The sequence below is a fragment of the Drosophila takahashii genome, chromosome 3R, assembly GCF_030179915.1.
Source record: "Drosophila takahashii strain IR98-3 E-12201 chromosome 3R, DtakHiC1v2, whole genome shotgun sequence".
Taxonomy (NCBI): domain Eukaryota; kingdom Metazoa; phylum Arthropoda; class Insecta; order Diptera; family Drosophilidae; genus Drosophila; species Drosophila takahashii.
The window spans coordinates 5309849-5323842 of record NC_091681.1 but is presented as its reverse complement, the minus strand read 5'-3'; positions in this window follow the sequence as shown (position 1 = coordinate 5323842).

Here is a 13994-nt window from a genome sequence, read left to right as displayed (position 1 = left end):
GATGTCCCATGCCCCGTCTTCGGCATCCGGGTTATAGGCTCCTTCTCCACTATCACTCGACATTTTTCACTCGTAGGGTTTTTTAGCACTTTGCTTAGATTTCACGGCGGGGCGGATTTTCGGGGTGTTGCGGACCCTCTCACGATTCAAGTTGACCGGCGTGCGCGAAGCCTCAGGAGTAATTAAAACTCCCTCTCCTCCATATCTGCTGACATACCCCTCTTTTGCCATTGCCTCGGCGTCGCTGCCGCTGCGCTTCAGCTTTTTCCCCTTGCTCGTAAACATCGATCGAGTTGGATGCCATTTGGTTAGATCGAGTGGATGCTAAGAGCGTGCAGGTGCAGATGTGGGTGAGGAGAGCGTTGAGTTCCATGTGGATGATAAGGGGAAGCGAGAGTGTTCGCCGGTGTTGGGTAGGTTGGCTATTAAGAAGCTAAACTAATTTTAAATCTCTTTATGAGTCTTACATGGCTATAAAATATTTCTATATGACTTCAAAAATTCCTACATGTCTAAAAAAATTCCTACGTGTCTACAAAATTGTGGTGGCAATTGTGGGGGGCCGTTTTACGGTTCCTCACAAAGTATATATGTTCTTGATCAGGATCAATAGGGGAGTCGATATAGCCATGTCCGTCTGTCCGTCTGTATGTCTGTTTCAATACCGTTTGCGAGCTCAGTTTAAAAGCTAGCGCCTTGAAACTTTCACAGTCGTCCTAAAACATGTGTACGCAGATCAAGTTTGAAAACCGACCCGATCGGACGTCTATATCCTATAGCTGCCATAGGAACAATAGGATGTAGCTTTCACAAATTGAAGATATTTCGCTCAGTGTAAGAGCTTTTGACATGAATCTTATTCTTTTACGCATACCTTGATCAGGGTGAAAGCGCGTGCCGATCGGACGTCTATATCTTATAGCTCCCATAGGAACAATAGGGTGAAATCGGTCAAAATTTGACGTTTTCCAGATATTTCGCGCAGAATATAAGCTATTCCCATGAAACTTTCCAAATCGTATTATTTTATGCACACCTTGGTCAGGGTAAAAGCGCGTGCCGATCGAACGTCTATATCTCATACTTTCCATAGGAACAATAGTTAAAAGCTGTGAAAATATTCCTTTTTTTCTATTTTTACATGATATTTTTGCAGAACTAAAGCTACTGACATAAAACCATGCAAATCTAATTTATTTATATATACCCTGCTCAGGGTAATAGTTCTTGCCAATCAGACAACTGTATACTAAAGCTGCCGTTTAGTAATTAAATTGGTGACATATAGGAAATCTTTTTATACCTGTTGATTTCAAACGCGGATTTGCGTATATAACCACAATCCAACAACAAGGTTCTCGGTTCTCGTCTCCCAGTGGAGTTTGTAGGTTTTATTTCCTGTTTTCGATAACAAATTAACTTCATAAACTTCATAGTCTTGAGTACCTACGCTTCGTCTTTTCCACGCATTTTCTTGGAATGTTGGAAACTTAACATGTGTGCCCGTATCTTAATATGACAATTAGTTCAGAGTTCGAAAATATACTAACAAGTTACAAAACTAATCAAATATAATATAACAAGTTCCGGACCATCAAGGTTATTCTCTACAACATCCCCACCACCGTGAATCTAATCCTCCTTAGATTCACCAACGTTTAGTCTGGCCAGCATGCAAGCTGGGCGGCGGAAGTCTGCTGAGCTGGTGTGTACCGTAGCCGAGCGGATCTGGCCGTCACTTCCTTATATAATGGCTGTGATTCTTCCCTTCTTCCACTGCGAACGATGAACAGTTCCGTCGCAGACGATGACGACGTCTCCTACCTTGAGTGGTGATACGGGCATATACCATTTCGTCCGCCGGCAGAGGTCTGGGAGATATTCGTTTATCCACTTGCGCCAAAACGAGTGTGCGTGTTGCTGGACGATGCGCCAATCCTTCCTTGTGGACTGATAGGCCTCCGCCTGCGGATGTGGTGTCTGGGTAGAGTTGGCAGTACCTAAAAGGAAGTGATTAGGGGTTATCGGGTCGTCTGATGGGTCATCTAGAGCAAGATGTGTGAGCGGCCGGGAATTTACTATATTCTCAGCACTGCACATTAGACTGTATAACATATCCTCTTTCAGATTCCCTTGATATAAAACATGTCCGATGGCTCGTTTAACGCTCCTTACTAGTCGTTCCCAGCATCCCCCTTGGTGAGGGTTAAGGGGGCAATTGAATAGCCATTCGATATTTTCGGTCGCCATCTTGTCGGCGATCTTATTATGGTCGCTTTTGAAGTCCCTCTCTCAGTTCTCGTGCGGCGCCCACCAAGTTATCAGAGCGGATTCGGACGGGTTTTCCACGACGTGCCATGAAGTTATGCAGAGTTCTCACGCAGGTATCAGTAGTCAGGTCCCTGGCGATATCTAGGTGTACGGCCCCTATCGTCAGGCATGTGAACAGGCAGATCCATCGTTTCTCTGTTCCTCTGCCTCTTACTTTTAGGAAAGGTCCCATGTAGTCGATGCCTACATAAGAGAAGGGGCGCACAAACGGGGAGAGTCTATCACGTGGAAGTTGCCCCATTTGGGGATTCTTTGCGGAAATTCTTTGTATCTGAAATATCTTACAATCTCTTGCGGCCCTACGAACTGCCCGCCGGCAGTGCGGTATGTAATACTTTCGGCGTAACTCGGCCATGATAGTGTTTTTGTTCTGTGTCGCCACGTATCACGGCTTTCCAGGAAGGGTTTCCTAATGGTTTTTCGGCTGCACAGACTGTAAACCCACGCCACGACTCATACTAATCTTGTGAATGAGGAAAACCTTTCCAACAAATTCTTGATCTCAACATTGACGGTATCGGCTGGAACTTCCTCGCTGACAGAAATAATAAATTTGGGTCGCAGTTCCAGCTCTGTTGTGCTTATGCTCGGGTCCCCATATTGTGATTCCCAGGTGTTCTCTTGGAGAAACCTCGGACCCATAAGCCAGGACGATTCCCTCGTTGTTTTTCTAATTTTGGTCCCGAAATCTGCGGGATTCTCCGTGGTCGGTATCCAATTCCATTCGTCGATTGAGGTCGTTTCCAAAATCTCGTCGACTCGGTGTGCAACATGTGGTTTGAATCTTCTATGGTTAGATCTTATCCAGGCCAGTACGTTTTTCGAGTCTGACCACATGCAGACGCGTGTCGGTTGAACGTCGTGGCCTTGCGAAATGGTGTTTCTTAATCGAACTCCTAACACGGCCGCCTGCAGCTCGAGCTCGGGGCGCACTTCGTCTTTCCCATTATAAACGCACTGGTCCATCCGAATTCTGTGGGTATGCGCCAGTAGCCGACCGCTGCATAGGCAAGCTCGCTCGCGTCACAGAATATGTGCAACTCGAAGAAATCCACTCAGTAACACCGTGGTGCGCTGATTTGGCTGACCTCGGTCAGGCGACATAGCCATCGATTCCATTTCTCTAGATCATCGCCTCCTATAGGTTGGTCCCACTCCGTTTTCTTTTGCCAAATCGATTGGAGAAGTAGCTTGGTCATCAGGGAGTATTCGGATAGGAATCCGAACGGATCGAAGATTGACATTACGACTCGAAGTACTTCTCTCTTCGTGGGTGTTTTGGATTCTGCAAATAGTCTTCTATCAATTTTTTGGAACGATAATAAAAACCCAAACTCATCGCTGTTCGTGCGCCAAATCAATCCCAATACCTTTTGGTAGTAAGAAGAATCTCTTTTGTCGAGGCGCACAGGATTACACACACCTTTCGCAAATACTTTATTAAAGGTGGTGGAGTTTGAGACGAACCTCTTTAGCTCGCCTATGGATTTCGACTATCTCTCTACTGATCCTTACTGCTTCATCCTCAGATGCGAAGCAGTGAACTAAATCGTCTACATAATGGTTCTTAATTATGGCGTTAACAGCTTCTGGAAAGACCTGCTCGTATTAAAGTGCATTTCGGTTCTTAACGTACTGGGCTGAGGCTGACGAACATCTGGCTCCAAATGTCATTACCTGCATTTCGTATACCTTAATATCGTCGGACAGAGATTATCTCCAAAGAATGCGTTGGGCAGGCCGGTCTTCTTCGCGTATCATGACTTGGTGAAACATTTCAGCTATATCGGCGCACACACCGATCCTTTTCTGTCTAAACTTCATTAAGACCTCAATCAACGACTGACATTCGTCTGGTCCATTCATAAGCACTGAGTTCAAGGACACCCCTTCCGTTTCTGCTGCCGCATCGAAGACGATCCTCAATTTGCCTGGTTTGTTGCAGTTTTGGACTCCGAAGTGGGGGAGGTACCATTCATTCTTGGCGGCCACCTTCATCTCGTCCGCATTCATTTCCTTGATGTAGCCCTTAGTCTCGTACGATTCCATTAGGCGGCTATATCTTTCGTAGTACTCTGGATCTGACTTGAATTTTCGTTCAAGGAAAAAGCAGTCTCTTAAGGGCCATGTTTTTGCTTTCAGGTAGGACAACATCATCTGCTGCCCACAGCAATCCCGTCTCGAACCTTACGCCTACGCGCCGAGTTATATTAAATAGCAGGTGTCTAGATCTTTCAGTTTCTTGACCCTCTAGATGCTTAGTGGCTTGTCGGGCGTCTAGCTTGGAATTTGTGATGTATTCCTGTACCAATTTCTCCAATTGATCATTCCGGCAGTGACCGGCGAGATGCGCTCCGTTTTTCGGGTCGGGCTCCTTTAAACATTTTCCGAACACGACCCAACATAGCTTGGTTGTGGTTACGGCCGGTCCGGTTCCTTCCGCCAGTACCGTTTCCTGGGGAACCATCAAGTGTACATTATCCAGGCCAATTAGTACCTCCGGCTCTGCGCTTACATACCCACTTAATGGGATGTTCTTTAGATGAAGCTCAGACAAGTCGACGGGCTGTTTGTTCAGGTTATAAATAACTCGCTCCCTGTCCCCAGATATTCCGATGCTAAAATGGCTCGATACTTGTGTTGCCTTCTGTTCTCTAAACCATTGTAGAGTCAGATTTCTTCTTTGGTCCCGGCAACTCCAACGCCTTGGCTAGGAAGGCATGGCAACTTACTTCCCTCCCCTTTGAGTAAAGACGGACGGGAATTATCTTGAAAAAAATCTTAGGATTAGCGATGTGGGCTGCCGCACCTGTAAATTGCGGATCATTGATCCTGGCCTCATTGTCTGGAGCTCTGACACCGTCTTGGAGCAATTTGTGAAGACGCCTGAATGGATGTAGATTCAGGTCGCATTGGTGAGGAGTCCTGCAGGTTGAGCTCCGGTGCCCTGGCCTCAGGCAGTTAAAGCAGAGTCGCCCGTCCCTGGCCAGTTGCCATCTTTGAGGAAGCTCCATCTGACTGAATAGGTCACATACGTCAATTTCATGGTTCTCCTTGATCTCGCTGGTGTGGAAGAATCTGTTTTCTCTCCTTGGCTTGGACGTGTCCTGGTCATCGGCCAGCCCGGCGACTTGGACGTCTTCAGCTAGATCCTGTAGCCAGTGGCTCAGGTGTCTGATCGACTTACTGTCTCCCAACTGCTTTTAGTAGCGTGCCCACTCTAATCTCTGCTGGACCGGCAGCTTCAGGACAAGTTCTTCCATCAGGGTAGGGTTTTTTAATTGTTGCTGAGCGTCGGCTGCCTGCAAGAATGCTGCGACTAACTGATTTAATTTCCCCTCACGAATATTTGGAAGCTCTCTAACTCGAAAGATCTGGCTCTTTACAAGTTTGTCGGGCCTTACGAAATTCTGCTTTAGTGTTCCTAATATGTTACCAACATTCGAAATGTATATTAGAAGACACTCGACGGTTTCCCGGGCCCTGCCCTTCAGTGCCTTCTAAAGACGCAACAAGTTCTGCCTGTCAGAGTATCCATATTCCTTTGTCGTCATCAGGAAGGCTTCGTTAAGCATCGGCCACTGCTCCGGGGAGCCGTCGAATTCCGGCAAGTCGTATAGGTTCCGGTGTGGCTCCTGAGCGCCGACGCACTGCTGATCTTGCCTCTCTACTTGCTGTTGCAAATCTTCTCTCGTACCGTTCCTTAATGGCGTGCTCTCCGCACCTCCTCGCCCCCAGCAAGGGCGTCAATCAGCAAGTTTGTTTTGTCCATCTGGATTTGGTTCATTTTTAGGATTTCCATTTGAAACTCTTGTGATTGCTGGATCATGGTCACAAGTCCAGAATGGAGTTGTTCTCGATTTGTCGGGAATCGCTGTAGGATCACCCGCCACCGTATCGAGATTCCGTGTATCCGCATTTTAAATTTATTTTAAGTCCCTCGTATTGGACCAGAAGCGAAATAAAAGATGTTGATTCCAAACGTGGATTTGCGTATATAACCACAATCCAACAAGAAGGTTCTCGGTTCTCGTCTCCCAGTAGAGTTTGTAGGTTTTATTTCCTGTTTTCGATAACTTCATAAACTTCATAGTCTTAAGTACCTACGCTTCGTCTTTTCCACGCATTTTCTTGGAATGTTGGAAGCTTAAAATGTGTGACCGTATCTTAATATGACAATTAGGTTTGAGTTCGAAAATATACTAACAAGTTCCAAAACTAATCAAATATACTAACAAGTTCCGGACCATCAAGGCTATTCTCTACAACAATACCCTTGCAGAAGGTATTATAATTTTGGTCAGAAGTTTGTAACGCAGTGAAGGAGACGTTTCCGACCCATAAAGTATATATATTCTTGATCAGGATCAATAGGGGAGTCGATATAGCCACGTCCGTCTGTTTCAATACCGTTTGCGAGCTCAGTTTAAAACGTAGCGACTTAAAACTTTCACAGTCATCCTAAAACATGTGTACGCAGATCAATTTTGAAAATGGACCCGATCGGACGTCTATATCCAATAGCTCCCATTGGAACAATCGGATATAACTTGCATTAACTGAAGATTTTTCGCGCAGGGTAAAAGTTATTGACATGAATCTTTCCAAATCGTATTTTTTTGTGCATACCTTGATCAGGGTGACAGTGCGTGCCGATCGGACGTCTATATCCTATAGCTCCCATAGGAATAATAGGGTAAAATCTGTAAAAATGTGATGTTTTTTAGGATATTTCGCGCAGTGTAAAAGCTAATGACATGAATCTTTCCAAATCGTATTTTTTGTCCATATTTTGATTAGGGTAAAAGGGCGTTCCGATCGGATGTCTATATCCTATAACCCCCATTGGAACAATAGGGTGAACATTTTTAAAATTTTATTTTTTGAATTATAAAATATTTTGTTTATTAGTTCATGCTGCTATTGAAGTCAAATTTTCGTGAAATTTGTGAATTCTGCAAGGGTATTAAAACTTCGTCTTGCCGAAGTGAGCTTCCTTCCTCGTTAAATTATAAGGTTTATTTTTCTAATCTTCCTTTTTTTATTTGAGGGTTAAAATCGCCATTGATTTTAGAAAAAAAAAGAATGAACTTTTCGAAAAATATAAAAAATGCCATTAAAATTATAAATATTTCTACACAATAGAAATATTGTTTTTCTAAAAACAGAAAAAATGTTTGAACATTTTTCTAACATATAGAAAGAAATATGTGATTTTAAGAAATTTCTTTCTAGAAAATAAAAAATTTAACCGTATTTGATCAATTTCGCATCTTATACACATTTTTTAGAAAAAAATTTCGAAGTCGATCAAAGAAAGTTTTCTTTATTGGTAGCCTAGGGGTGCGCGTGACTCGATAGTGACTCTATCGATGTTTTTTTTCGGAAACCATCGATACTATCGAATTAAACCAATTTTGTCATATAGAGGCTATTCCTTTATTAGAAAGCTAAAATAATAAGGGGATTCTTTATAAATTAGTTTAAAATTTTAATAAATTTAGAATTATAGTTTTTGTGTTATTAATTTTTCCATTTCTTTTTCTTTTGTCAAACTTAATCAATTTAAAAGTAAATAAAAATAAAAAGAATATAAAAACATAGTAGCGGTCCAGCCGCTTTAATTGAGATAAACCTTAAATTTAAACATTATAATCGGAAATCCACAAATTTTTGTTAAAGAAAATAAGTAAAAGCTTTTATATACTTGAACATTTAAATTTCTTGGAGATTCAGCATCTTTAATCAAGTCCCCAATATTTTCAAATTTGGCTAACCTGATGTGACGTCACGGCCTCCCCATATGTTTGTATGTATGTTCTGCTGGCGCATGTATGTATGTATGTATGCCCTGCTGTCGCACTTTAAGTGTGACCGCGCAAGGGGAAAATGAAAATACCACAGCCAACAGTTTTAAAACGACACTACCACACTCATAATACGTTTAAAATTCGCGGTTAAAAAATCGATTATATCGCAAATCTTTTCTTTTGCGCCTTTTTCTTAAGTAAACGTTAAATTTTAAAATATCGGTAGACCTTACAGAAATCCCATTAAGCTGAATTTTACAGTCGAAATTTTCCTTACAATTGCTTTTTTTTAAATGCAAAAGCCCGATCAGCAAACTATTTATTAGTTTTCAAATGTTGAGTTATCGACAAACTTTGGATTTGTAAAAAAAAAACCAAACAATTATTTGCTCTGCTATGTACACATACACGCACAAAATAAATATATCCCAAAAATGCGTTTTTTACACACACAGCCATTAGATAACTATATGCGTGTGAATGTTTGTGTGTGTGCATTGCAGCTGACTAAGGAATTGAGATTCGATCAAATTCAAATTCAAGATAATAGTGGTATCCTTTTGCTAAAAGAATATTTCATTTACATTACCACAACATATTTACATAAGACCAGGGATCGCACGTAAGAATTACTTTTTTAAAAAAATTGACAAATAAGTCTTATTTTTCAATTTTTATTATAAAAGTTGACAAATAACTCTTATGCTTAAATTTTGTTGATTTTTATAATAAAAATATAAGCATAAGAGTTACTTGTCAACTTTCAGAATAAAATAAAGATTGAATTGAAATAACTATTGAACTGTGGGGTACATTGGTTTAAAATTTATATATGTATAATCTACGCTTTATATTTTTGATGATGTAAAAAATATTATTATTATAAAAAATATGTTGGGGACATATGGCATATCAACAGAAAGGTATTAAAGCGTAGATTATACATATATAAATTTTAAACCAATGTACCCCACAGTTCAAGAGTTATTTCAATTCAATTTTTTATTATAAAAGTTGACAAATATTTGTTGATTTTTATACCCTTGTAGAGGGTATTATAATTTCAGTCAGATGTTTGCAACGCAGTGAAGGAGACGTTTCCGACCACATAAAGTATATATATTCTTGATCAGCGCCAATAGCCGAGTCTATCTAGCCATGTCCGTCTGTCCGTCTGTCCGTCTGTCCGTCTGTCCGTTTCTATGCGAACTAGTCTCTCAGTTTTAAAGCTATCGCGATGAAACTTTCCCGAAGGTCTTCTTTCTATTGCAGGTAGTACATATGTCGTAGCGAGCCGGATCGGACCACTATATCTTAAGGCTCCCAAACAAATATAAGAAAATTCATTGTAACTTTGTAGGAAGTAGGCGTTTTGATTCTTGACTACTTAAAAACAAAATTGAAATAAATCGAAACGCTGAATCTGGAATCCCTGGAACTGCACCGAGTGAGTATTCTTTTATCTACAAGGGTATATAAGCTTCGGCTGGCCGAAGGTAGCTTCCTTTCTTGTTATAATAAAAATTGAAGCATAAGAGTTATTTGTCAACTTTTATAATAAAAATTGAAAAATAAAACTTATTTGTCAATTTTTTTAAAAAAGTAATTCTTACTTGCGATCCCTGCATAAGACATTTTGTAAACGATTTTTGTGAACTAAAATTCAAATCGCATTGATAATATTAAAAGAACATTAAATATTCAAACCAATTGATTCTCTTGCTCTTTATTACACGTGCCTCACATTGTTTAAACAAATTCAAACGTTTAAACAATTTGATTCACGGCTTCCCCGCCCATTTGCCTTCCTTATTATTAATATAATTCTAATCACGGTGAAAAATTAATGTGAAAACAAAAATACTGAAACAAAATATCAATGGTAAAATTCAACAAAAAACAAAATTTTAAGTAGGCATACCTGCAAGGGTATATAAACTTCGGCTGGCCGAAGTTAACTTCCTTTCTTGTTTTTTGTTTCTGTTCTGTGCAGCTGATAACTTACGCAAGCAAAAGAAATTTTAAAAATTTTTTCGCAAGTTTTTTTTATATTTTAAGTAGCCTGCATAGGACAATATACTGTTGTTTTTGCGGAAAGTAAGAAAAAAGTTATGATAAAATCTTTTCTCGGCTATAGGCTAACAATAAGGAATTTGTAAATTTAAAATAATTAGCAAATATAAAGGTATGCATAATTTTCAGTTTTAATTTCCGCAGGCGAAGCTGCGGGCTACAGACCCTGCTAGTATTATAATACAAATATTACAATTTTTCTCATTGTTTAGATGTTTTTTTTTTTTGGTTTTAAACCATCTGACCGATGATTTTACTTTTGGTCGCGACAACACTGCCGCATTGACCAGATACTGGTGGTTTGAGAGCGTGTATCGGGTACGCTCACGTAGATACGGCCACACTGACGATGTGAGAACGCCTTGTTATTGGGAACGACAGTCTAGGGTAGCTGTCTAGGTTGACATTCTACCCTTGTAGACAATATTTTGTTTATTTGTTTGCAATACTTTGATTTTTTTTCCTCTAGTTTGTTTTTTGTTTTGCTTTGGTTAATTTTTTGTTTTTTTGTTTTTCTTATATCTTTATTTTTTATTGAATAAGATTTTTCTTTTGTTTTTCTCTTTTTTTTTTTAATCATTGTTTTTATTTCTTTTTCTTTTTCAATTTCTCTTTCTCTTTTTTTTTTCTCTTTAAGAAAACCACAGAAGGTGGTTTTCAGCAAGCCTTCCTGTTATTTGAGCTCGGCAGGTTGGTTTATTGGCCAACTGCCGAATTAAAATGCCTAAACAACAGGAAAATTATAAACTACAGTGATTGATAAAAGTAAACCTAAAAATTTAAATTGGCATTGTTTATAAAAATTACCAACTCCCTCATGTGGAGTGGTTCTTTAACTTGAAAAATTGATTATAAAAAGTACAACGAAAAAGTGTAACTATTAGCACCTAAGTTTTCTTCGCCTTGAGGAGGCGTAAATTGTGGAATTTACTTTAGATAACCAACTATCAAAAAGGAGGCACGGATATATATATGTATGGTTGATAAAGGAATCGTTTTCCGACAAACTTACCCCTTTATGTCCTGGGCGATGAGATCTCGACGCTCCGGATCCTGGGCTTTGGAAGATATTATAATTTATATATATATATACGTGCGCCAAACCACTGTTGTTCTTAACTACATTATTTTCACTTAAACACAAGCATATAAACTATGTTAGCTGCATGCGTCGACTTCAACGGCTGGTGGAGAGAATCGGTTCTTAAATTACTCATCACTGTGCACTCGATGCCCTTTTAAATCGGTTCAGTCTTCTGATTTCTTGGTTTTTCACTGGTTCACTATTACTTTTCATTGGCTCGTTTTTGGGTTTCACTGTTGTAACGCATTTGGTACTGGACACTACTTTTTCCACAGTGGACAATGGTCACTGCGCCTCGGAACGGATCGCTGCTATGTCTTCTTCAAATTCAGTAGCGCGGGGATTACGAGTGCTGCGGAAATTAACATCGGAGTATTGATCGCTTGTCAGATGTCGTCTTATGGTGATATTGGCAGCGGTGTCCGTCTCTTCAGATCCTTGCTAATCGATAGGCGTGTCCTTATCAAGGACAGTAGAATAGGACAACGGGTATTGGTCTCCTGGTGGCATTGGACTCCGTGGGCAGATGCCCGAAGCCAGTGAGGAAAATCCTCCTCCCTCGAAGCTAGCGGCTACCGTCGGTATGAGAACAGAATACGTTCTGCCCTTTCTCTATCCGGCTTGGGCTTTTATACCAGAGTCGAGCTTTCACTTGGCTCCCGTCATATCTTGGATTATTTAGCTGTTCCCACCTATGATATTTCTTATCTTAGGGGAGTCAACGCCCGACCGATGCACTTTGCCAGCTCCCGGTTTATGGTTACCAGTAGGTCGATCGCGGTCGTTGTTCTGACCGAAAAGATCGTCAAATTGCACATTCCTATGCTTGTTTCGGTGAGTCAACGGGTCGATTGCCCCTCTCCCTTTGCCTTGAGATTCGCTGTTGTTTTCTACGTGCATCTTTCTCCATCAAATAAAATGAAGAAGAGGGCGTACGTAACAGGTTTTAAACCATCTGACCGATGATTTTACTTTTGGTCGCGACAACACTGCCGCATTGACCAGATACTGGTGGTTTGAGAGCGTGTATCGGGTACGCTCACGTAGATACGGCCACACTGACGATGTGAGAACGCCTTGTTATTGGGAACGACAGTCTAGGGTAGCTGTCTAGGTTGACATTCTACCCTTGTAGACAATATTTTGTTTATTTGTTTGCAATACTTTGATTTTTTTTTCCTCTAGTTTGTTTTTTGTTTTGCTTTGGTTAATTTTTTGTTTTTTTGTTTTTCTTATATCTTTATTTTTTATTGAATAAGATTTTTCTTTTGTTTTTCTCTTTTTTTTTTAATCATTGTTTTTATTTCTTTTTCTCTTTCTCTTTCCCTTTTTTTTTTTTTCTCTTTAAGAAAACCACAGAAGGTGGTTTTCAGCAAGCCTTCCTGTTATTTGAGCTCGGCAGGTTGGTTTATAGGCCAACTGCCGAATTAAAATGCCTAAACAACAGGAAAATTATAAACTACAGTGATTGATAAAAGTAAACCTTAAAAATTTAAATTGGCATTGTTTATAAAAATTACCAACTCCCTCATGTGGAGTGGTTCTTTAACTTGAAAAAATGGATTCAAGTTGCTGTAATATTTAAATATTTTAAATTTTTTTCGGAGTGTGGTAAATTTTGGGCAGTCAAAGATTAGATGCTCCGCATATTCATTACAGGACTCACACAAATTAGAGTCTATAGCTTTTATCCTATGTAAGAAGGTTTTGTCATATGTATGTCCTGTCATTAGTCTGTTTAGTACTTTTAATCCTTTTGCTTTCCATTTTAAATCATGGTGCCAAGGTTTCTTTGGTATTTCAGGAAAGACGTTTATGAGATTTGTTCCTTTGTTTGTGCATTTTATCTTGTAATCCTCGTTCCATTGTTCCTCTATTTTCTTTTTAATTTCCCTCAGAGCTTCTTTGGTACTTAGTTTTATATCTACCACGTCTCCTTCCCTAACAGCTAACTTAGCTAGCCTATCAGTCTTTTCGTTTAACGGAATACCCTTGTGCCCTGGTATCCACATTATGTCAAGTTTTTGTACGTCTGATTTTTAAGTACGAGTCAGATTTTTTGTTTTTAACTAAACTAATTGCTCCTAGGCTATCACAGAATATCACAGCGTGTTTGTATTTATTGCTTTGGCATATAGTGCATGCCATTTTGATACCAGCTAGCTCTGCTCTGAGAGAGATGCGTTTAATTTTAATTTGTGTGCTTTGTGACTGGGTAGTTCCATGATTCCTATTCCTATAGCCTCTGTGTTTATGGACGCATCGGTGGATATGATGCTCCATCCCTTATCCAAGTATCTGTTTATTTCTTCACTATATATTGCATTTGCTTCCTCAGTCGAGTAGTCCACCTTATTTTTTGCCAGTAGTTTGTCTTGGATGTTTATCTTGTTTGATACTAAGAACACATCCCTGGTTCTAGTATTGTCAAAGAAAAACCTAAAATCCCTTATTGTGCTTGTGTAGCTTGTTTCTGCTGGTGAATTTTTGAGTTGACTAAAGAGAGATGGGTTCATCGCTTTCACTTTGAAAATTGTTTAGATGTAGCGAAAACACAAAAAAAGTAGTGGTGTGTATATGACGGCGATAATATCGTGATAGTTTTCAAAACATCGATGGAGCAAGCTGGCTGCTAACCATCGATATTATCGATAGTGCCATCGATAGTTTGCCAGCTCTACCATGTGCATGTGCTC